This window comes from Phalacrocorax carbo, chromosome W (assembly GCF_963921805.1).
Source record: "Phalacrocorax carbo chromosome W, bPhaCar2.1, whole genome shotgun sequence".
Classification (NCBI taxonomy): Eukaryota; Metazoa; Chordata; class Aves; order Suliformes; family Phalacrocoracidae; genus Phalacrocorax; species Phalacrocorax carbo.
The window spans coordinates 426,472-449,246 of record NC_087547.1 but is presented as its reverse complement, the minus strand read 5'-3'; positions in this window follow the sequence as shown (position 1 = coordinate 449,246).

Here is a 22,775-nt window from a genome sequence, read left to right as displayed (position 1 = left end):
ATGCTGTGACCAGCAACTGTTATTATCTCAAACCCTTCGTGCCCCACGTTGGGCACCAAAAATAGACTGTCGTGGTTCAGCCTCAGCTGGCAACTGAACACCACGCAGCCTCTCGCTCACACCCCCCCCACCCCTGTGGGATGGGGAAGAGAATCGGACGAGCAAAAGAACTTGTGGGTTGAGATAAGCACAGTTTAATGATTACAATAAAATGATAATGATAAATGATTATGATAATAATGACAATAATGTTAATATAATAAAAGGGGAAAGGGAAAACAGGGAAAAAAAACACGGAAACACAAACGATACAACCGCTCATCACCCGCCGACTGACGCTGCCTGTCCCCGAGCCGCGAATTGCTTCCTCCCTCCCCCGGCCAGCCCATCCCAGCTAGCATACTGGGCATGATGTTACATGATATGGAATATCCCTTTGGTCAGTTTGAATCCGCTCTCTTAGCTGTGCCCCCTCCCCTCCCAGCTTCTTGTGCACCCATGGGAGGCTAGACATGTCCTTGACTAGTATAAGCGCTACCCAGCAACAGCCTAAACATCTGTGTGTTATCTCAACAGGTGTTTTTTCCATGCTAATTTCAAAGCACAGCACTATACCAGCTAGAGTGAAGAAAATTAACTCTATCCCAGCTGAAACCATGACAGTGTCCCTATTCATTGTTAAAGCTGCTGCAAAGGTTGATGCTAAGGCCTCTGTTTGATGTGCAATAGAGCCTACACGGTTGCAAGCCTCGATCATTTGCACCAGGTTAGTATTGATTGGCAGCGTTTGTAATATCTTTTTTCAATCGGTATTTGCATTTTCTACCGCTAATTTCAACAGCAGCGCTTCTTTTGCTTCTGTATTTTCTACCTGCTTGTCTAATGCATCCCGCAAGCAATCCACAAACTGCATATAGGGTTTGGTCGGCTGCTGTTGGACTCGAGTAAATGATAGAGACGGCTTTCCGGCTTCTGGAATTTTTAACATAGCTTGAAGAGCGAGAGTGGCAAACTGTCGGAGTATGTTCTCATCCAACCGCGCCTGTAGGCGCGGGTCCGCGATGGGATCCGTGCCCATTAACTGCGGTATGCCTGCCCGTAAGAGAGGGCCTCCTTGCCGTCACTCTAAATTTTGAAGGGCAGCTTGTTCACAAAGTTCCCTCCATTTTTGCTCCCACAACAACTTCTGCGTTGGGGTTAATATCATAGCCGCTATTGCTCGTAAATCATAGGGACACAATAACTGCCCTGTCATCACATTTTCAAGCAGAGATTGGGAAAATGGAGCCGCAAGCCCGTATGTAGTTACCGTTTTTCTTAATTCTTTTATTAGATCCCCTTGAAAAGGGCCCCACTCATTGGGTCCTCCATCTCTGATCAATACTGGAAAGACTAGTCCTGCCGCCCCTTCCTCCTTTATTGCATCTCGTTGCAGTTGTTTCCATCGGTCCTGGGGGTCAAAGGACATTGGCGGCTGTAAAACAGCTGTCACGGGCGGTATGGATGGCGGAGCCGTCGGCTTTAACAGGGGCGACGGCAATGGCTCCGTGTCCGCGTCTAAATCTACTACGTCGTTTTCTGGCAGGGACTCTCCTCGCCTCCGGTCACCGTCTGCGCAGCTATGGTTTGCACCCTTTTCTCCGCTTGCCAGGACTTCAGTGTTTCCAACACCAGCCGCCAGGTGGCCATCACCTCCTTGGCAGTCTCATCCTCCCGGGAGGTGGCCTCCCATACTGTTGTCCCCGCTTCTTCCCATGTTTTACCATCGAACACTGCTGAGACTGTTGATGGAGCCCCATGCTTTTGCAGGAATTTCAGTAATAACTTTACTTTAAAAGTATCATATTTAATGCCTCGCTTGCTCAATAACTGAATCGGTAACTTAACAATCACCTCTTCTTCGGCACAGAGATTAGCTCCCATGCTTACTGCCCCAGCCACTCACCTGTAATATTAAGGTGATGTCCCGGGATTAAAGCTGCGGTCCCGCCGTCAGCTTGATTCGTCCGGCTGGGGTCCCTGTGGACGCTGCTCCTCAGTGTTGCTCTCCCACGTCGGGGGTCACCATTTGCAGGGATGAATGTCACGGACTCCTGACAGATGTTCTGCAGAAGACCTTTATTGTCAGCTTTTCACTGCTTATCTATCTTTTCGACACATTCCTCACGCGATCACGTGCACAAACAATTTCTGTTATTCGTCAGCTAGCTCTAAGCACGCGCCTTATGCTACATTCTAATAGGCTGTTCTATTTGCGCTACCTCATTTGTTTTTGCTTACTAAAATTCTTCTTGGCATTCCCACGCTCCTGTCTCTGTTTTTTACTGCCGCCTTGCTTCAGTTCAAGGACGTGTCAAACAGTGCTAAGTTACTTGCAAATTCATCCCCCACAAGTGATAATCGAATGGATATTTCTTGCTAATCAGTTACATAAGACCGTCGTGACGCGTCCTGAAAGCTTTGCCCTGCTAATTATGAAAGGATGACAATGACTCAGAGTATTAGCAGGACAAGATATTGCCAGAATCATTGTACCAGTGTCGTCACATATGTTACAGTATTTGATGCAAACCTCTCTAGACTTTCAAACGGCTTTAGTACACTTTCCTGGACAGCTAGATCAAACGCTTTACCTGTGCCTTTGCATCCTTGGGTATCCCGCGTATAATTAAGACCGATAATGGCCCAGCCTACATCTCACATCGTCTGCTAACCTTTTTTCAAGATTGGGGGGTGAAACACATCACAGGTATTCCTCATTCCCCCACAGGGCAAGCCATCGTTGAACGAGCACATAACACCTTAAAACGCATGTTGTTACAACAAAGCGGGGGAGCTGGAACCTTCACTCCACAAGAGCGTTTAGCAAAAGCACTGTATGTCCTTAACTTTTTGAATTTTTCTAGTACAGGTCCCCCCATTAGCCGACACTATCTCTCTCTGCAAACAGACCGGCAGAGCATTGAAGGGAAGGCGCAGGTCCTCGTACGAAATTTAGAATCTGGAATAATGGAGGGTCCCTTCCCCCAAATAACATGGGGGAGAGGTTATGCTTGTGTCTCCACAGGGTCAGGACCTCGCTGGATCCCAGCCCATTGTGTTTAGCCGTATCGGTATCAACCCTCAACAGAAAATTATGCATCGGAAGAACCAAACCCTACTGAAGGAAAATGAAGATGCTCTGTTTGTTGATTGTATTTATAATCTGTTCACGTAACGGGGTATGTTCTTGGCCAGAGTTACCAAAGCTACCATCGTCTAATAACGTTTGGGTAACACTGGCGAAAGCCATAAGTCACAACTTTTTCATTCTGGATCTATTAACAAAAGTATTCAGCAGCCAGAGAGAAAAAAACCCTGCAGAAACTGCAAATAGATAATGATTGGCGTTGGCTTGCTCAGCTCGTCAGCAAGCTACAACTGGGCAGATGGGTAGAAATCCTTGTGTAGTATGTAATCTTTTGCACTGGAATGTTTTTTTGTGTATTGTTATCAGTATCCCGTGCTTACTATAACGCTTACAACATTTAATGGATAAATCTCCGAAAACTATATTGATAGCTGAAAAAGAAAGGGGAATTGTGGAGTAAGTGAATGTGGCCTCCCATGATCTCATCGCCCTTATTGGATGCAAGCCGTGGGATAGAAAAACAACCCACACAAAAACACAGAACTGAGACCTTGAAATGCGGGACAGAAGGTCAGGGGCACAGCTGGAGCACCGAAGCAGGAGAGCGTGCTTATCTATGTTTATACCATATGTAGAACTAGTGCGATAGAACACATTCGGAGGCGGAGAGAAGGGAAAAATACTAGCTCAGGAGGCAGACTATATTAAGGCTGCTCTTTTGTGAATAAACTGCCTTTGGCTTTGCTTGTGCATGGATACGGAGTCCGTGTCGTGAATCGCCAGTTATCTGTGTCTCTCTGGAGTTCCCAGGGTAACAACATACTTTCTCCAAATATTCTGCTAGTTTTTCAGGATTTTGCACTTGTTCAGGGGTGAAACTCCAAAACGCTGGGGGTGCCCACTGTCCTAAGTATTTGCCCATGCTATCCCACATGCCCTGCCACTCGTAACTATCAAGCCTCGGGGCAGATTTCTGGGTGATATTCTGAAGTTGCTTAGTCAAAACCAAAACAACATGCCCAAAAACTAACAATAAGTGCACCTTAACCACCCAAGGATGTTCAAAATACAAAAAGGTTGTTGTACTAGAGACAGAGACATCATAGAACAAAGTTGCAAAGATACCATTCTGTATTTCCTCCATATAAAATCTCTCAGAGGAGGAGGTATAATTGCCAATTGCCTCAGTAAAGTGGCATCCAAAGCACATGACACAGAGAGGCACCAACCCAACACCACACCTTCCTGAGCTGCAACTGCCCCCATTAATATACTGGTCATGGTGTCACATGGTATGGAATGAACACCCCATTGGCCAGTTGGTGTCAGCTGCCCTGGCTGTGGCCCCGCCCCTCCCAGTCTCCTGCCGATGTGGCAGAATGCAGGAAGCTGGAAAAGTCCCTGACCACCACAAGCACTACAGTGAAGAGAATTAACCCCTTCTCAGCCAAAACCAGCACACCCAGGGACAGGCTTGATTCTTCACAGCAGTAATTTTGTCTTTGTGTTAGATGGGAACTGCCCAGATCTCATTTATAGCTGTTGTCAGTCATTCACCCACTGTACACCTTCTCAGCGACCTGCCTGTAGGCAGGAGGAGGCTCCTCTGAGGTGCCCCCAAAGCCTTCCCTTCTCCAGGCTGAAGCAGCCCTGTCCCTCATAGTACTTGCATACTGAGCATAAAGAAGTAAATCATACTTCTTTATGGAAGAAATATATAGCAGGTAGACAAAGCATTAGGAGCACAAAATGGGATTATTATAACCTGTACAGAACCTAAATTAGGCAAAATTCTGCATTTCTCACCTCATCAATGGTGCCCTGTACTTGAAAGCACAAGGTTTCCGTTTTTAAAAGTGTTTTAAAGAGCGCACGTGAACTACTTGTGTATAAGCCCCTTATCACACTGTCGTGGTTCAGCCTCAGCTGGCAACTGAACACCACGCAGCCACTCGCTCACTCCCCCCCACCCCTGTGGGATGGGGGAGAGAATTGGAAGAGCAAAAGAACCTGTGGGTTGAGATAAGCACAGTTTAATAATTACAATAAAATAATAATTATAATAATGATTATGATAATAATGACAATCATGATAATATCATAAAATGGAAAAGGAAGGGAAGGGAAAAAAAGGGAAAAATCCACAGAAACACAAACGATACAGCCGCTCACCACCCGCCGACCGATGCTGCCCGTCTCCGAGCCGCGATTGCTGCCTCCCTCCCCCGGCCAGCTCCTCCCAGGTAACATACTGGCCATGATGTTACATGATATGGAATATCCCTTTGGTCAGTTTGAATCTGCTCTCTTAGCTGTGCCGCCTCCCCTCCCGGCTTCTTGTGCACCCAGCAGAGCATGGGAAGCTAGAAATGTCCTTGACTAGTATGAGTGCTACCCAGCAACAGCCAAAACATCTGTATGTTATCTCAACATTTTTTTCATGCTAAGTTCAAAGCACAGCACTATGCCAGCTAGAGTGAAGAAAATTAACTCTATCCCAGCTAAGACCATGACACACACTTAATTCAAATATGCAGACGCACCCTCAGTTACATATATCATTTGTGCCGGGAATAGCCTTGCAGTCGTAAAGTTTTCTCTGATATTATCAGCTGGCAGGGTGCATTTCAATGTGTCTCAACAAGTCGGTTAGTTTTTGAACTCGTTACTCCCTTACACAGAGAACTGGAATTTGTGACCTGAAATCTGACACTAAGTAAGCAGAATAAGTAACCTAGATAATACTCCAGAACAGAAGAAATAAGAAAAATCGGGATAGCGTGAATCTCTCTTCTGGGTCAGCTGTCTGGTTCTTCTCTTCCTTTGAGGTTTGCAGTCATCGTTTAGCCTAGATTTTCCTCAGCAATTTTTGGCAGGCTTTGCTGTCTTTATGTTTTTAGAATAATGTATTTATTTATTTAGAATACATGGCAGGAGGGGGTATCCATGTCCAGAGGGAAATCATAGGTAGTGATCTTCACTCAGATATCGTTTAACGGCTTTATTAAAGATCTCAAAGGCAGAGGCCTAATAAACTTAATTCTCTTCAGATTGGTACTTGAAGAAGATTTGTGAAAACCCGGAGAAGGAATTGTGAAAAAGCGTCAGTCTCAGATGTGAACAAGAAGGGCAATAAAAGGATTTAATGTGGAAAAACCATCGATAATATGACTGAGGCTGGAAAAGCAGGCTTCCAGGTGTGTGGCCATGAGAGTCCTTGGATAAACCTCAAGAAGGACAGCCTCACTTGCATTGTAGGCCTTGGGAAGTAATATTCACAACCACGTTAGGAAAAATATAGTGCAGCAAGACATTTGCATGAGCGGCAGGAGGTAGGTAAATGGGAGCAGCCCGTACGTAAGAGGTGTTTTGGGGCTGAATGCAGAGACAGTGGGACAGGGCGTGTGAAAGCCCCGATATTGCATGAGGGGTTGGTGAGGCCATGTGCAGGACACCATGTAAGTGGGGGGCACTTCTGTGCTGGACTGGATCGCCAGCTGGAGGTCTGAGTTCAGAGAAGAGGAAATCAAATGAGTAATGTGTTTGGCGGTATCAGACTGGATACTGAGCTATCAAACTTCTGTGAAAAAGAACGAGACTTTACCGAAAGAGTGGTCAGGCGTTAGAACAGGCTGCCCAGAGAGGTGGTGGCGTCACCATCCCTGTAGGTGTTCAAAAAACATGTCGACATGGCACTTCAGGGCATGGTTTAGGAGGCGTGGTGGCGTTGGGTTGACGGTCGGACTTGATGATCTTAGAGGTCTTTTCCAACCTTAATGATTCTATGATTCTATGAAATACCTCATGGTCCATGTCATACAATGAAATTTGGGAATACGATACATTTATTTTAGGGCACGTGAAACTTAACATCTCTTCCACATTGTAGCTACACTGATATACTCACAAAAATGTAATCAGTCCATTAATATGTTAGATATATCTATCTAGTGAGTAACCCAGCACTCGCTGAACGAATATTTTCCTTAAACAAATTAATCTTTTTTTAGTAGGCTCATTTCAAAATTACCTCTTGTTCAAAGAAAGACAATCCACTCTGACATAGGAGAAGGGACTGACAGAGCTGGGATTGTTCAACCCGGAGAAGAGAAGGCTCAGGGGGATCTCGCCCGTGTGTATAAATAGCTGATGGGAGCATGTGAAGAAAGAGCCAGACTTCTTAGCGGTATGCAGTGAAAGGACAAGAGCCAATGGGCGCAAACTGAAATATGGGAAATTCCATTTAAACACAGAAATCTTCCTCATAATGGGGGATGGCCAAACACTGGAACAGGCTACCCTGACAGGCTCTGGAGTCTCCATCCTTGCTGAGATTCAAAACTTGATGGAACACAGCCCTGAGCAACCTGCTGTTAGACTGGACAATCTCCAGAGATGCCTTCCAACCTCAACTGCTCAGTGATGCTGTGACTCAGACCGAAATCTCCATGGTCATTTAAAACAAATATTAAGAGATTTCTGAGAAGACAAAGGCCACATTTTGAGAAAGGCCTACATGTCCTATGGCTTTAAGCCACATCTTCTTAAGACATTCAGAAATTTCTAAGCCCGAGTCCTACTTGCTTTCAGCAAGGCTTAGGTTTCTTAAGAAATGTAAATCTGAAGTTTGCTTTGGTTCTGCAGTTCCTGCGGGGAGGGGGTTGGGGGTGTGCTTTTTTTTCTCCTATCATCTTTGGCTTTTATTACTCAAGGATTTCTTATGCCTTGAAAGCATGACAGGGCTTGTTTCATAAACAAAAATCCTGGTCATGTGGTCAGACAGGCAGAAATCCAGTATGTAAAATGTTCTGGCTTGTGTTCTTTCTTCCTCCTCTGTAGGATGGTTCCTGTATGCCTGCTGCATAACCAGTAGTCAGCCTCAGTGCTGAGTACTTCTGTGAAAATGCGAAAAATCACTGATTCTTTCATATTAATGAGAGAGATCTGCTTATTTGCATCTGACAGCCTAGCAGTCTATTAGTTAAAGCAGAAGGCATGACATTATTGAGCACTATAATACACTACGCATCAGTCTCTTCTTATTGGATTTGGTTGAAGAAAGGTTTCACTGAGAAGAAAGGAGTTCCATGTGGTACCAGAAATCACTTGAGAGATTAATTTCTATTCAGTTCTCAGCCAGCAATACTCTTTGCAAATTGCTGCTGCAGCCAAGACTTCCTTAGGGTTCCCATAGGCTTTCAACCAATTTAAAAAACCAACACTCTCTACATGTTCTGAAACAGCCTGTATCAGATTTCTTTGGTTTTGGTTAAATTAGGCTGAAATTACAGTAGTGGATAAGTAACAAACGCTTAGAAGGCAGGCCTGGATAATTCTGATGGGAAAGATTGAACGCTGGCTGCAAGCAATCAGGAGACATCCTGTGCTAATAACATAAAGATCTCCAGCTAAACAGAAGACATTAATAGTTTTTAGACAAAGCAGTAGTAACACAACATTTATTCCATTAAAATGACATTTTGTCTTTCAGTCTTAATTTTAATTAAACACTGTATCAGAGGGCAAATATTCAACTTGGATGTCCTGAGTGGAGGGGCAGCGCAGTGGGCCAAAGCTTCTTCACAGCTTAGGTACAAACAAGAAGTTACGGATGTATGCTCTGTAGTCTTCATTGAAAACAAGCACAAAACTGCAGTGGTCCGTAGATCCCCAAAGAGCCTGGCTGTAATGACACTAGAGGGAGTCCTGAGGCTGCAAGAAAATCTTTTTCCTGTAACAATTTCTTAAGCAAATAGCGCCTTATAAATGAAAATGTTGTTGAAATACAGCTCCTGGGAACAATGAAGGAGCCATTGAATTCAGGTGGGATCAAACAGTATTCAGGTTCTAAATTCCATGTTTTCCAATGATTCATTAAGCAAGCCAAGTGGATTTTAACAAGGACTTTATCTTTTCAGTAAAGAGGATATTTAAAGTCAGCATTCAAAATGGAGTAAAAGAATCTCTTACATTATCACCCCGGTAATTTAAATTACAAAGCTCCTGTTCTACAGAATCAGTGCTCCCCCTGAGATCCTTCACTGAAGACTTAAAAGTTAGACCATGTGGTTCTGAGTTTTCAAGTTGGACAACTGAATTTTTACTGAAGTCAATAGCAGCCGTCAACGCTCAGCACCTTGAAGTTCAGGCTGCACATTTGCAATGAAAGTAGGTTTTCCAAAAGCGCATCGGTGAGTTGGGAGCACAAGTTACTGTGGGATGCTGGGCCATGTGCGTTCTTAAGCCACTTCAGCAATTGTGAAACTTCTGCTGTAAGTATCTGAAAGAGAAATTCATGTGCACCCAGGACCGGCAGTCCTCTAGCTCACAATGATAGCTTATCCTCTGCCTCTGAGATGGGGAATACAGCTTGCGCTGTAGGAGATCATAACGTGCAAGCCGGAAGCAAGGCAAGACTGTCTGCTCTGAATGAAGGAGGAGAATGGCATTGGCATTTACTTTCTTTCCTCCCTTTGATGGCCCATGCCTCAAACCAAGACCTCTCAGCCTGCTTCAGGTATTCACCATACAAACCCTGTCCCTTCCAAGACATCGCAGAGTGAGCGCTCAGCTCTTGCTCCTCTCCTGATGTTGGGTGAGCTCCGTCAGAGAGCTCTGAGACTGCATTCAGGAAGAGGTTGTCCAGGAATCTAAAATCTTCCTCTTTTTCAGCCAGAGTGGCACAGCCTGAGGGAGTCGGCACAGGAGGCTGCAGCTGCCACTGGGAGGAAGAGGTTTGACAGTTGGAGGACCCAGAGGAGAAATTGATGGGATGACACTGACCACAGGTAGTGGTGCCCTTTACCTGCACAGCAATAGCGTACCTTTGAGCAGAAGCTGCTAAGTGATAGCCCGCACTGGGCTGCTCATGTGGCCAGCCCAATGGAGATCCCCAGTGTAGTAATGTTACCAGGGCAAGAGGAAAATCATAGCCAAATAGGCGGGCCAGATACTGCATTTTCTCCCTGGAGCTATCCATGGGCTGAGGGCTTAGGCATTCTCCTCCTCCTCTTTCTTTCCTTGTGCCTGTGCACAGCTACAGGCAGTGAAGGGCCTGCTGTCCTCATCTGTTGTCCTCATGTTCGTGCCTGAATTTTCATGGCTGCCCAATTACACTAATGAAGGCTGCCCTTTCTGCTAATGCAACGCAGTTTTAGAAAAGACATGCCCTGAAGAAGCAGGAATATCTATTACGAGGCTGCCATGGTATAGACTCTGCCTTATTCCCCACAGGATACGTGCTAGCAAACGCAGGATGCTCTCCATGTGGTCTCTTCTAGTCACAGATCAACCTCTTGGCATTTCTTTAGCAACACATTTCCTTAATTTATGGAATATAATAATGAGTATGTTAGTTTGCATAGTAAGTGTTATTGAAATCATACTATGATTATTAAAACAAATGTGGGAAGTGCACTGTATGATGCAGTAGCCTTACTTCGTATTATTTTTGCTTGTTTGTTCCGTTTCAGTATGTGGAAATGTGTTTCTTTAGCCCAGGTATTTACTGATATACATATATGCAAGAGCCTGAACTGTCATGTTGGCCTTTAAAAGAAATACTCATTTGCCCAATATTCAGTATTAAACGTTGCAGTTTAGCGTCCTCCCTTCTGCAAGTCCATATGCAAGTCTCAGGTAATCAATTGATTTTGCGGAAACCTATTTAAAGCTTCCAACTCCAGAAGCTTCCTCACAGATAATGTCGGAACAGGGAGTCTTGAGGCAGATCATCTCCCCTATCTTCCAAAGCCAAGCAACCATCATTCATCCAAAAGCCCAGCAAAGAAAAAACAGAAACACAACTACAGCAAAACTATGCAAGTTATCTTAGCACAGGGAGGAGACTAGAATTTGGCTTTTGTATAGGCCAAAGTGGGCAAAGATTCTTGAAGGGATGGTGCTAAATAAAATGCTTTCATGGCCCCGGCTTCAGCATGCTGAAAGAAAGAAGCAACTCCCCAGGGAGGGCTTCACTTTTAGGGTAGTGGCACATGGTGTCACTCAAGACATCTGAAGAAATTAAGTTCTTAGGTTTGGGTGAAAACCATGTCTCATTCCATGACATGGCTGGTTTAGAGACTGCCTAGGGATCAGAGAGCAGCACATTTACAAGCAGCATATGTCAGAATGCTGAATAAAAGTAGCCAAAGAGATAAAACCCTTTCATACAGTCTTGAGTTTTATTTCTCTGATGCCTCTGGAGACAACTCCTGTCTGGTGTGAAATGTATCCCTTCAAGGCCGATGTTATATTTCACTCAGGAAAATGGGCTGTCATGGAGAAAAGTATCCAGTACCTGAGGGAAGTAGCTGTGCTTGAGGTGATTTGTGGTGACCTGGACGATCTACAGTCATCCAAAGATCGTGATGAAGCCCAGTGCACATGACCCATGTGGCAGATGTTTGTACGGAGGACAGCATGTAATCTCATTGGCATAACTGGCCTGAAAAGATGAAGAGGCACCAATGGTGGGGGATTTCATTAACACACTCTGGGAATCCAAAGCATGTGTCTCTTCCTCCTTCATCTTGGCTGTGGAGAAACTGTCCCAGGAGGTCCAGAAACTCAAAAAAGCTATGTCCTAGTCGCCACCTGTATGGACCAGTATCTCAGCCATTAGGAGTAAGAGTCCCTTTGCTCAAGAGAGAGGATAGACACCAGATGCCAGTCTAAGGTTTCACCTGCGTGACACTGGTGTGTGAGCTGCAAGGGAAAAAAAACACTTAAGGGTGGTTCTTCCAGGAAAGTTGCTGCTCCAGTTTCCAGTGAGCGGTTCCACAGACAGAAGAGTAGGAGCACTGATTTTATGTTTGACCTTAACAGGGCAAATTTTGATTTGTGTTTACAAGAAGTGAGTAGCAAACACTATGATCAGGAATAGAGGGGCCCTGCCTCCAGCCAGGTGGAGGAAAGGGACAACCGGCTTTACTGGACTGTGTGGATCCGATGGCCTGGCACATCTGACCCACAGGAGATTAAAGCTTTAGTGGACATTGCTGCACATTGTACCCTTGTACATCAAACTACATAGGGGTAGATTTCATTACTATTGCTAGAGTGACAGTGGGATCCCAAGAGCTGACTGTATTGGAGGCCAAAGTGAGCCGGGAATGAGTAGCAGAAGCACCCCATTGTGACTGGCCCCGAGGCTCCATGCATCCTTGGCGTAGACAACTGCAGGAGAGAGTATTTCACGGACCCAAAAGGGTACAAGTGGGCTTTTGGTATAGCTGCCTTAGAGACAGGGAGAATTAAACAGCTGTCTACTTTGCCTGGCCTCTCAAAGGACCCTTCTGTTGTGGGGTTGCTGAAGGTCGAAGAACAGCAGGTGCCAATTGCCACCGCAACAGTGCACCAGTGGCAATATAACACCAACCGAGATTCTGTGATTCCCTTCTATGAGTTTATTCTTCGACCAGAGAGCGAAGGAGTGACCAGTAAGAGCCCCTCAACCTTTAACAGTCCCCTATGGCCAGTGCGGAAGTGTAATGGAGAGTGGAGGCTAACAGTAAACTGTCATGGCCTGAATGAAGTCACTCCACCGTTGAGTGCTGCTGTGCCAGACATGCTAGAACTTCAATAGTAACTGGAGTCCAAGACAGCCAAGTGGTATGCCACAATTGATATTGCTAATGCATTCTTCTCAATCCCTCTGGCAGCAGAGTGCAGGCCACAGTTTGCTTTCACTTGGAGGGGTGTCCAGTACACCTGGAATCGACTGCCCCAGGGTTGGAGACACAGCCCTACCATTTAACATGGACTGATTCGGACTGTACTGGAACAGGGAGAAGCTCTGGAACACCTTCAATACATTGATGACATCATTGTGTGTGGCAACACAGCAGAAGAACTCTTTGAGAAAGGAGAGAAAACAGTCCAAAGCCTTCGAAAGGCCAGTTTTGCCATAAAACAAGGTAAGGTCAATGAACCCGTGGAAGGGATTATGTTCTTAGGGGTAAAACAATAAGAATGGACGTTGTCAGATCCCAATGGATGTGATCAACAAAATAGCAGCCATGTATCCACCAACTAGCAAAAAAGAAACACAAACTTTCTTGGGCATTGTGGGTTTTTGGAGAATGCATATTCCAGATTACAGTCTGATCGTAAGCCCTCTCTATCAGGTGACCCAGAAAAAGAATGATTTAAAATGGGGTCGTGAACAACGGCAAGACTTTTACCAGATTAAACGGGAAATAGTTCATGCAGTAGACCTTGGGCCTGTCAGGGCAGAACAAGTTATAAAAAATGTGCTCTACACCGCAGCTGGGGAGAATGGCCCTACCTGCAGCCTCTGGCAGAAAGCGCCAGGGGAGACCCGGGGTCGACCCCTAGGGATTTGGAGTCGGGTATACAGAGAGTCTGAAGTGCACTATACTCCAACTGAAAAAGAGATATTGGCCTCATATGAAGGGGTTCGGGCTGCATCAGAAGTGGTTGGTACTGAAGCATAGCTCCTCCTGGTACCCCAAATTCTGGTGTTGGGCAGGATGTTCAAAGGAAAGATCCCCTCTACACATCATGCACCTGATGATACATGGAGTAAATGGGTTGCATAATCACCCAGCAAGCTCGGATGGGAAACTCCAGATACCCAGGAATGTTGGAAGTGATCATGGACAGGCCAGAAGGCAAAGATTTTGGATTATCACCAGAGGAGGAGGTGACACGTGCTGAAGAAGCCCCACTGAATAAGAAACTGTCAGAAGATGAAAAGCAGTATGCCCTGTTCACTGATGGGTCCTGTCGCCTTGTGGGAAAGCACCGGAGATGGAAGGCTGCTGTATGGCGTCCTACACGACAAGTCGCAGAAACTGCTGAAGAAGTTGAATCGAGCCAGTTTGCAGAGGTAAAGGCTATCCAGCTGGCCTTAGACATTGCCAAATGGGAAAAGTGGCCAGTGCTCTATCTCTGTACTGACTCCTGGATGGTGGCAAATGCCCTGTGGGGCTGGTTACAGCAATGGAAGCAGAATAACTGGCTGCGGTGAGGCAAACCCATCTGGGCTGCCACATTGTGGCAAGATATTGCTGCCCGGGTAGAGAAACTGGTTGTAAAAGTACGTCATGTGGATGCTCACATCCCCAAGAGTCGGGCCACTGAAGAACATCGGAACAACCAGCAGGTAGATCAGGCTGCCAAGACTGAAGTGGCTGAGGTGGATCTGGACTGGCAACATAAGGGTGAACTATTTCTATCTCGGTGGGCCCATGACACCTCAGGCCCTCAAGGGAGAGATGCAACATACAGGTGGGCTCGTGATCGAGGGGTGGACTTGACCATGGACGCTATTGCACAGGTGTCCTGGTTTCAGCTGGGATAGAGTTAAACTTCTTCGTAATAGCTAGTATGGGGCTATGTTTTGGGGTTTTTTTCTTGAAACAGTGGTGATAATATGGAGATGTTTCAGTTGTTGCTAAGCAGCACTTACACTGGTCAAGGACTTTTTCAGCTCCCTGTGCTCTGCCGGGTGCACGAGAAACTGGGAGGGGACACAACCTGGACAGCGGACCCAAACAGACCAATGGGGTATTCCTTACCATATGATGTCATGCTCAGTATATAAAGCTGGGGGAAGAAGATGGAAGGGGGGGATGTTTGGAGTAATGGCATTTGTCTTCCCAAGTAACTGTTATGCGTGATGGAGCCCTGCTTTCCTGGGTGATGCGGAAGGATGGAGGAGTCTGGTGTGTGCCTCAAGGGGATTTATTTAGGGCAAAAACAGCCAATGAACTGAATGGCACAATGAGAACTGCTATATGATATTGTGTGTCATCTCTGTGTTGTATCAATGATATCATAGTACAAACCTCACAATCCATGGAAGAGAAACTTTGATGAAACAAGCAAAGTGCAGCAGTGACGGAACGATGACTGACTCAGTATGCAGCAACCCAATGCCACACACACCATCTCTCCCACCCTGAAAGACTGATATGACAGATGGAGCCCAGAGTCATGGACTGGGTGAATTCAATGGACATTTTTATGGACATTTTATAGGGAAGGTCCATAAACTAAGGGAATGATGTCTGTGTATTATGTTAAAGGATAGGAAGGGGAGGGGTGGTGGTTGGTACGGTTGTATTGGATGGTATGGGACCTGGGCATGGTGTAAATGGTATGGAATAAGGGGTGGAGAATGTGCTGGTTTTGGCTGAGAAGGGGTTAATTCTCTTCACTGTAGTGCCTGTGGTGGTCAGGGACCTTTCCAGCTTCACGCGCTCTGCCATCTTGGCAGGAGGCTGGAAGGGGCGGGGCCAAGGCCAGGGCAGCTGGCCCTGACTGGCCAATGGGATCTTCATTCCATACCATGTGACACCATGACCAGTATATTAATGGGGGCAGCTGCGGCTCAGGAAGGCGCGTCGGCAGGCAGTGAGCGGCTGCGTCACGTGCGGTTTGTTTCGGTGGTTCATTCCACCGCCCCCGGGTTTCACGCCTCTCATTGTTTTCCTTTCCCTTGCATTTTTGTTGTTTTGGGTTTTTTTTAATTTTAATTATTAAACTGTTCTTACCTCAACCCACGAACATTACCCTTCTGATTGTCTCCCCCGTCCCACTGGTGGGGTAGTGAGCGAGCGACTGTGTGGGGCTGAGTTACTGGCTAAACCACAACATGGGGAGGGCAGGTGGTGCAGCGATGCCATGGAGCCTCCTTCCTCAGAGGTTTTTAAGGCGTGAATAACAAGCCCCTGAGCAACCTGGTCTGCTTGCACAGCATAACTTAGAATCACAGAATCATTAAGGTTGGAAAAGACCTCTAAGATCATCAAGTCCAACCATCAACCCAACAATACCATGTCTACTAAACCATGCCTGGAAATGCCATGTCGACATGTTTTTTGAACACCTTAGGGATGGTGACTCCACCACTTCTCTGGGCAGCCTGTTCCAATGCCTGACCACTCTTTCAGTAAAGAAATTTTTCCAACTATCCAATCTAAACCTCCCCTGATGCAGCTTGAAACCCTTTTCTCTCAGTCTGTTGCTAGTAACTTGGGAGATGAGACCAACACCCGCCGTGCTACAACCTCCTTTCAGGTAGTTGTAGAGGGGGATAAGGTCTCCCCTCAGCCTCCTCTTCTCCAGACTAAACAACCTCAGTTCCCTCAACCTTTCCACATAAGACCTGCTCTCCAGACCCTTCACCAGCTTCGGTGCCCATCTTTGTACATGCTCCAGCACCTCAATGTCCTTCTTGCAGTGAGGGTCCTAAAACTGAACACAGTATTCAAGGTGTGACCTCGCCAGTGCCGAGTACAGGGGTACAATCACTTCCCTACTCCTTCTGGCCACACTAATCCTGATACAAGCCAGGATGCTGTTGGCCTTCTTGGCCACCTGGGCACACTGCTGGCTCATGTTCAGCCGGCTGTCAACCAGCACCCCCAGGTCCTTCTCTGCCAGGCAGCTTTCCTGCCACTCTACCCCAAACCTGACGCACTGCATGGGGTTGTTGTGACCAAAGTGCAGGACTCGGCACTTGGCCTTCTTAAACCTCATACAATTGGCCTCGGCCCATTGATCCAGCCTGTCCAGGTCCCTCTGTAGAGCCTTCCTACCCTCGAGCAGATCAACACTCCCGCCCAACTTGGTGTCATCTGCAAACTTACTGAGGGTGCACTCGATCCCCTCATCCAGATCATTGATAAACAAGACTGACCGCAACACTGAGCCCTGGGGAACACTGCCCGTGACCAGCCACCAACTGAGTTTAGCTCCGTTCACCACAACTCTTTGGGCTCGGCCATCCAGCCAGTTTTTTTTACCCAGCGAAGCGTACACTCATCCAAGCCAGGAGCCGCCAGCTTCTCTAGCAGGATGCTGTGGGAGACAGTGTCAAAGGCTTTGCTAAAATCCAGGTAGATAACATGCACAGCCTTTCCCTCATCCACTAGGCGGGTCACCTGGTCATAGAAGGAGATCAGGTTGGTCAGGCAGGACCTGCCCTTCATGAAGCCATGCTGGCTGGGCCTGACCCCCTGGTTGTCCTGCACTTGCCTGGTGAGCTCACTGAGGATGTATCGCTCCATGATCTTCCCTAGTACCAATGTCAGGCTGACAGGCCTGTAGTTCCCTTGATCCTCCTTCTGGCCCTTCTTATAGATGGGCGTCGCTTCGGCAAGCCTCCAGTCGTCTGGGACCTCCCCTGTTAAGCAGGACTGTTGATAAACGATATAGAGCGGCGTGGCAAGCTCCTCCGCCAGCTTCCTGTCCTGGTTTTAGCTGGGATAGAGTTAATTTTCTTCACTGTACCTGGTATAGCACTGTGCTTTGGAGTTAGTATGAAAGCAATGTTGATAACACACCGATGTTTTTGTTGTTGCTAGGTAGTGCTTACACTAGTCAAGGACCCTTTTAGCTTCCCATGCTCTGCTGGGTGCACAAGAAGCCGGGAGGGGAGGGGGCACAGCTAAGAGAGTGGAGTCAAACTGGCCAAAGGGATATTTCATATCATGTGCCGTCATGCTCAGTATGTTAACAGGGCAGGAGCTGGTGTAGGAGGGCAGCAATTGCGGCTTGGGGACTGGCGGTGTCGGTCAGCTGGTGGTGAGCAGTTGCATCACTTGTTTGTTTTTTTTTTTTCTCTTCCTCCCGAGGTTTCATCTCTTTCTCATTATTTTCTTTTTCATTACATTACTATCATTGTTATTACTGTTATTACTGTTTTATTTTAATTATTAAACTGTTCTTATCTCCGCCCATGAGTTTTCTTGCTTTTGCTCTTCTGATTGTCTCCCCCATCCCACAGGGGTGGGGGGAGTGTGCGAGCAGCTGCGTGGTGTTTAGTTGCCGACTGGGGCTAAACCACAACACTCCCTCAGCACTCTTGGGTGGATGCAATCCAGCCCCATAGACTTGTGGGTGTCCAGGTGGAGCAGCAGGCCGTAAACGGCTTCCTCCTGGATTATGGGGGGATTGATAGAGTTAGAGCTGTTGTGACTAAAACTTGTTGCTTTGGGGGAGTCAGAAAGGCTTCAAGACAAGAAGCGCCGAAACCAAATTTGCGACGCAGGTGTACAGAGCCATAAAGATAAGGACACTGCAGAACTACCAAACTCCTGTCTGGAAACCACCTCATGACCCCTGAGGTTCCACTCAGAAGCACCCAGGACAAACCCGCAACAGCCTCACGACTGCCACTCTTGTAAGGGGCTTCAGGCAAGAATGCACTCAAGGACGTAATCTTCGCAAGCCTGATGGGGAACGTCCTGGAGGGATGCAAACAACCTAGCAGCAGGTGCCAGTCCAAACCAAGGCAAAAGGACCTAAGGACACCTCCATCTAGATGAGAGTCAGAACACCAGTTGAAGCCAACACATCTTGCAATACACTGTGACAACATTACTCAATGGGCCAACTCATGACCATATGTGGAAGAAGGGACTTAAAACGCATGGGTAATTAAGATGCAAGTGTTATGATTAGTTCCAGGAAATCTAATGCAGATGTACGTAACTGAGCAATATAAGCTTTGTCCATCATGACTTGTGGGATGCACGTTAGGAGGAGCGATCCCCTGTGCGTCCAGCGCTGCAATAAAGAATACCTGCTTAGTAGTCATTCAGATTATTGAGTCCTGATTTTGGCTTTTCACAGCATCAACAGCAGGTAAAGCGAGGCACCTCCCCGGTCGGTTCACTTACCAGCTGTGTCAGGAAGTTATCTTCCACACACTCCAGGAACCTCCTAGACTGTTTCTTCTCTGCTGTGTTGTATTCCCTGCAGACATCTGGGAAATTGAAGTCCCCCAGTAGAACAAGGGCAACCGATTGTCATACTTCTGCCAGCTGCTTGCAGAAGGCTTCGTCTAGCTCTTCATCCTGGTTGGGTGGTCTATAACAGACTCCTAGCAGGCTATCTGCCTTGTTGGCCTTCCCCCTTATCCTTACCCATAAGCACTCGACCTTATCGTCACAATCCCCAAGCTTTATGCAGTCAAAGCACTCCCTAACGTACAGAGCCACCCCACCACCTCTCCTTCCTTGCCTGTCCCTTCTGAAGAGCTTATAGCCATCCATTGCAGCACTCCAGTCGTAAGAGTCATCCCACCATGTCTCTGTGATGGCAATGGACTTATGGCATAATGTGACAAATGTGTACAAGGCCTGGCACCCTGTGCTGCTCTACAGGGCCACACTGCTAGGGAGGGGCCTGTCACGAGGCATGCAGCCGCCAGGGAGGCTAGGCAGCTGCTGCTTCCTCAGAGGGGCCTCCCGGGGCTGTGGACACGCATGTTGCCCCATCTCCTGTCTCAGGCTGGTGTTTCTGGAGCAGGGAGGAGTGGGATGTTGGAGCAGCTGCACCGTGAGGAAGGTGAAAGGGAGCCGTCCCCGGGCAGCGGGCGCTGAGGGGAGGGTGGGGAACGTCGGGCTATGGCCCCCGCGGGAGCTGCTGGCAGGGCCTGGGTGGTGACACGCTCCTGCCACTCCCCGTTCCGCCACCTCCGTTGGTGCACAGTTGGGCCACAGCTCCAGCCCCGCCGCAGCAACAGCATGGTGTGTGGGTGGGGGGCCGGTGCGTCAGCCGCCCTGCTGTTGTTGCTGGCATTTCTGCTGGCCACCAGCCGGCCGGCTCTCCCAGGTAAGGCTGCTGGCGGGGTGCTGCCATGGCGGGAGGCGCCGCTGGGCTGTGCGGCCGGATGGCATCTGCGGTGGGTGGAGGGAGGGGGCGGCCCAGTGCTTACTGACTAGCAGCCCCGGTGCGGGTGGGAATTAGTATGAAAATAATGTTGATAACACACTGATGTTTTAGTTGTTGCTAGGTAGTGCTTATACTAGTCAAGGACTTATTTTATCTTCCCATGCTCTGCCAGGTGCAGAAGAATCCAGGAGGGGAGGGGGCACAGCTAAGAGAGCAGATCCAAACTGGCACAATGGATTATAATTAACGGATTAAAGCAGTCTTGCTTTTCTTTGTATAAGGAACTGTCCTGCCTGGGAAACCTGGCTGGATGACAAGTTAGCCAGAGTGACAAAAACTGAATCTGTGTAAGGACTTGTCTCTCCAGCCTGCAGAACTTGTAGCTGTTAGGAATCAGCTTTTACTGATGATGATGTCACCTCGAGACATGCCATGGCCCCATGATTCTATGTGTGCTAGATTCAGACGTTTTGGGTTAAATCCCAGGCCTCTCCAGCTCAATGAAAATGCTTTTGTTGGTGTTAGGAGACCTTTAGGTTAGTACTAGTACTTGCCTGTCCATTCAAGGCCATACATCACTGAGTTTGCAGCACCTGCTTCATCAGGGACACTAGTTTAGATGCTCTTTGTATCTCCTCTTGTGGTGGGTTGACCTTGGCTGGATGTCAGGTGCTCACCAAGCCACTCTATCACCCCCCCCCTCAGCAGGATAGGGGAGAGAAAAATATGTTGCCTCTGCCGCTTCTTCCTCCTCACACTCTTCCCCTGCTCCAGCGTGGGGTCCCACCCACGGGAGAGAGTCTTCCACAAACTTCTCCAATGTGGGTCCTTCCCTGGGGCTACGGTTCTTCATGAACTGCTCCGGCATGAGTCCTTTCCCCAGGGTGTAGGCCTTCAAGAACGGACTGCTCCAGCATGGATCCCCCATGGGGTCACAAGTCCTGCCAGAAAACCTGCTCCAGCGTGGGCTCCTCTCCACAGGTCCTGCCAGGAGCCTGCTCCAACATGGGCTCTCCACAGTGCCACAGCCTCCCTCAGACATATCCACCTACTCTGGCCTTGGGTCCTCCACTGGCTGCAGGTGGATATCTGCTCCACTGTTAACCTCCATGGGCTGCAGGGGGACAGCCTGCCTCACCATGGTCTTCACCATGGGCTGCAGGGGAATCTCTGCTCCGGCACATGGAGCACCTCCTCCCCTTCCTTCTTCACTGACCTTGGTGTCTGCAGAGTTGTTTCTCTCACATATTCTCACTCCTCCCTTCCAGCTGCTGTTGTGCGGCAGTTTCTTTCCCTTTCTTAAATCTGTTATCACAGAGGTGCTACCACCACCGTGTACTGGTTTAACCCCAGCTGGCAACTAAGCACCACACAGCCGCTCGCTCACTGCCCCTCCAGTGGGAAGGGGAAGAGAATAAGAGTAAAAGTGGGAAAACTCATGGGTTGAGATAAGTACAGTTTCAGAAGTAAAGCAAAAGCCGTGCATGCAAGCAAAGCAAAACAAAACAAGGAATTCATTCGCTACCCATCAGCAGGCAGGTGTTTGGCCATCTCCAGGAAAGCAGGGCTCCATCGTGTGTAATGGTTACTTGAGAAGACAAGACGCCGTCACTCCAAATATCCCCCCCTTCCTTCCTGCTTCACCCAGCTTTATATGCTGGGTGGGTCAGCCGGGATCAGCTGTCCCAGCTGTGTCCCCTCCAAACTTATTGTGCACCAGCAGCCTGCTCGCTGGTGGGGTGGGGTGAGAAGCAGAAAAGGCCTTGACTCTGTGTAAGCACTGCTAAGTAGTAACTAAAATATCCCTGTACAATCAACACTGTTTTTACCACAAATCCAAAACATGGCCTCATACTAGCTACTATGAAGAAAATAAACTCTGTCCCAGCTAAAACCAGCACATTCTCCACCCCTTATTCCATACCATTTATGTCATGCTCAGGTCCCACAGTAAATAATAATAAATCCTCATTAACCACCACTCCCCATCCCATCCTTTGATATAATAAACAGGTATCATTCCCGTAGTCTATGGACTACCCTTGTAAATTGTGCATGAAATGTCCATAAAAAGACAATTGAGTTCATTTAGTCCATGACTTTGGCTTCCATCTGTTATGGTGGTCACTCAGGGCAGGAGAGATGGTATGTTGCGTGCAGTTATTGGGCAGCAAAACCAGCTCAGGTTGGGTCACTGCTGCACTTGCACTGCTTCTTGTGAGGATCATCCTCCATTGGTTCGGGTGGGTCCTGCTATAGTAATTCCTATAACATGCAACTGAAATAATGGGTTACAACAATTTAACGGTATATCCATTACAATCTCCACCCCGGTCCCTTTGGACCAGACCATAGGTTTTACCATTGCAATGAACTCCTCCCCTTGCCCCTGATCCGGCTTGGACTTATCCACAGACTGCAGTCCCTTAGGGGAGTACCTGCTCCAAGTGGAGCCTTATCTGTGAGCCACAGTCTCTTCAGGGGTATACCTGCTGTGGCATAGACTTAACCAGAGCCACAGTCACTTTGATGTGCACCTATTCCAGTGTGGCCTTCTCCATGGGCCACAATGCCTTCACAGGTGTAGCTGCTCCAGCGTGGCAGATACACAGATACCATGCCCTTACTCTATGGACCATCCCTGTAAAATGTCACAGAAGTCCACAAAATGTCCACTGAGGTCATTTAGCGCATGTCTTCGGGTTCCATCGATTGTAACAGTCTTTCAAGGCAGGGAAGATGGTGTGTTCGGTGTTGGATTGTTGTACACTGAAGTCAATCCTTGTTCCATCACCGCTGCACTTTGCTCAGTTAAATCAAAGTTCATTCTTAATTAACCTGGGAGATTCCTACTGTGATACCATTGATATGGCATATAGCAACCACAGAAGAGATTAAATACAATATTATATAGCAATTAACATCATACCATTCAGTCCATTGGCTGTTCTCACCCAAAATCAAGTCCCCTTGGGGTACACACTGGACTCCTCCA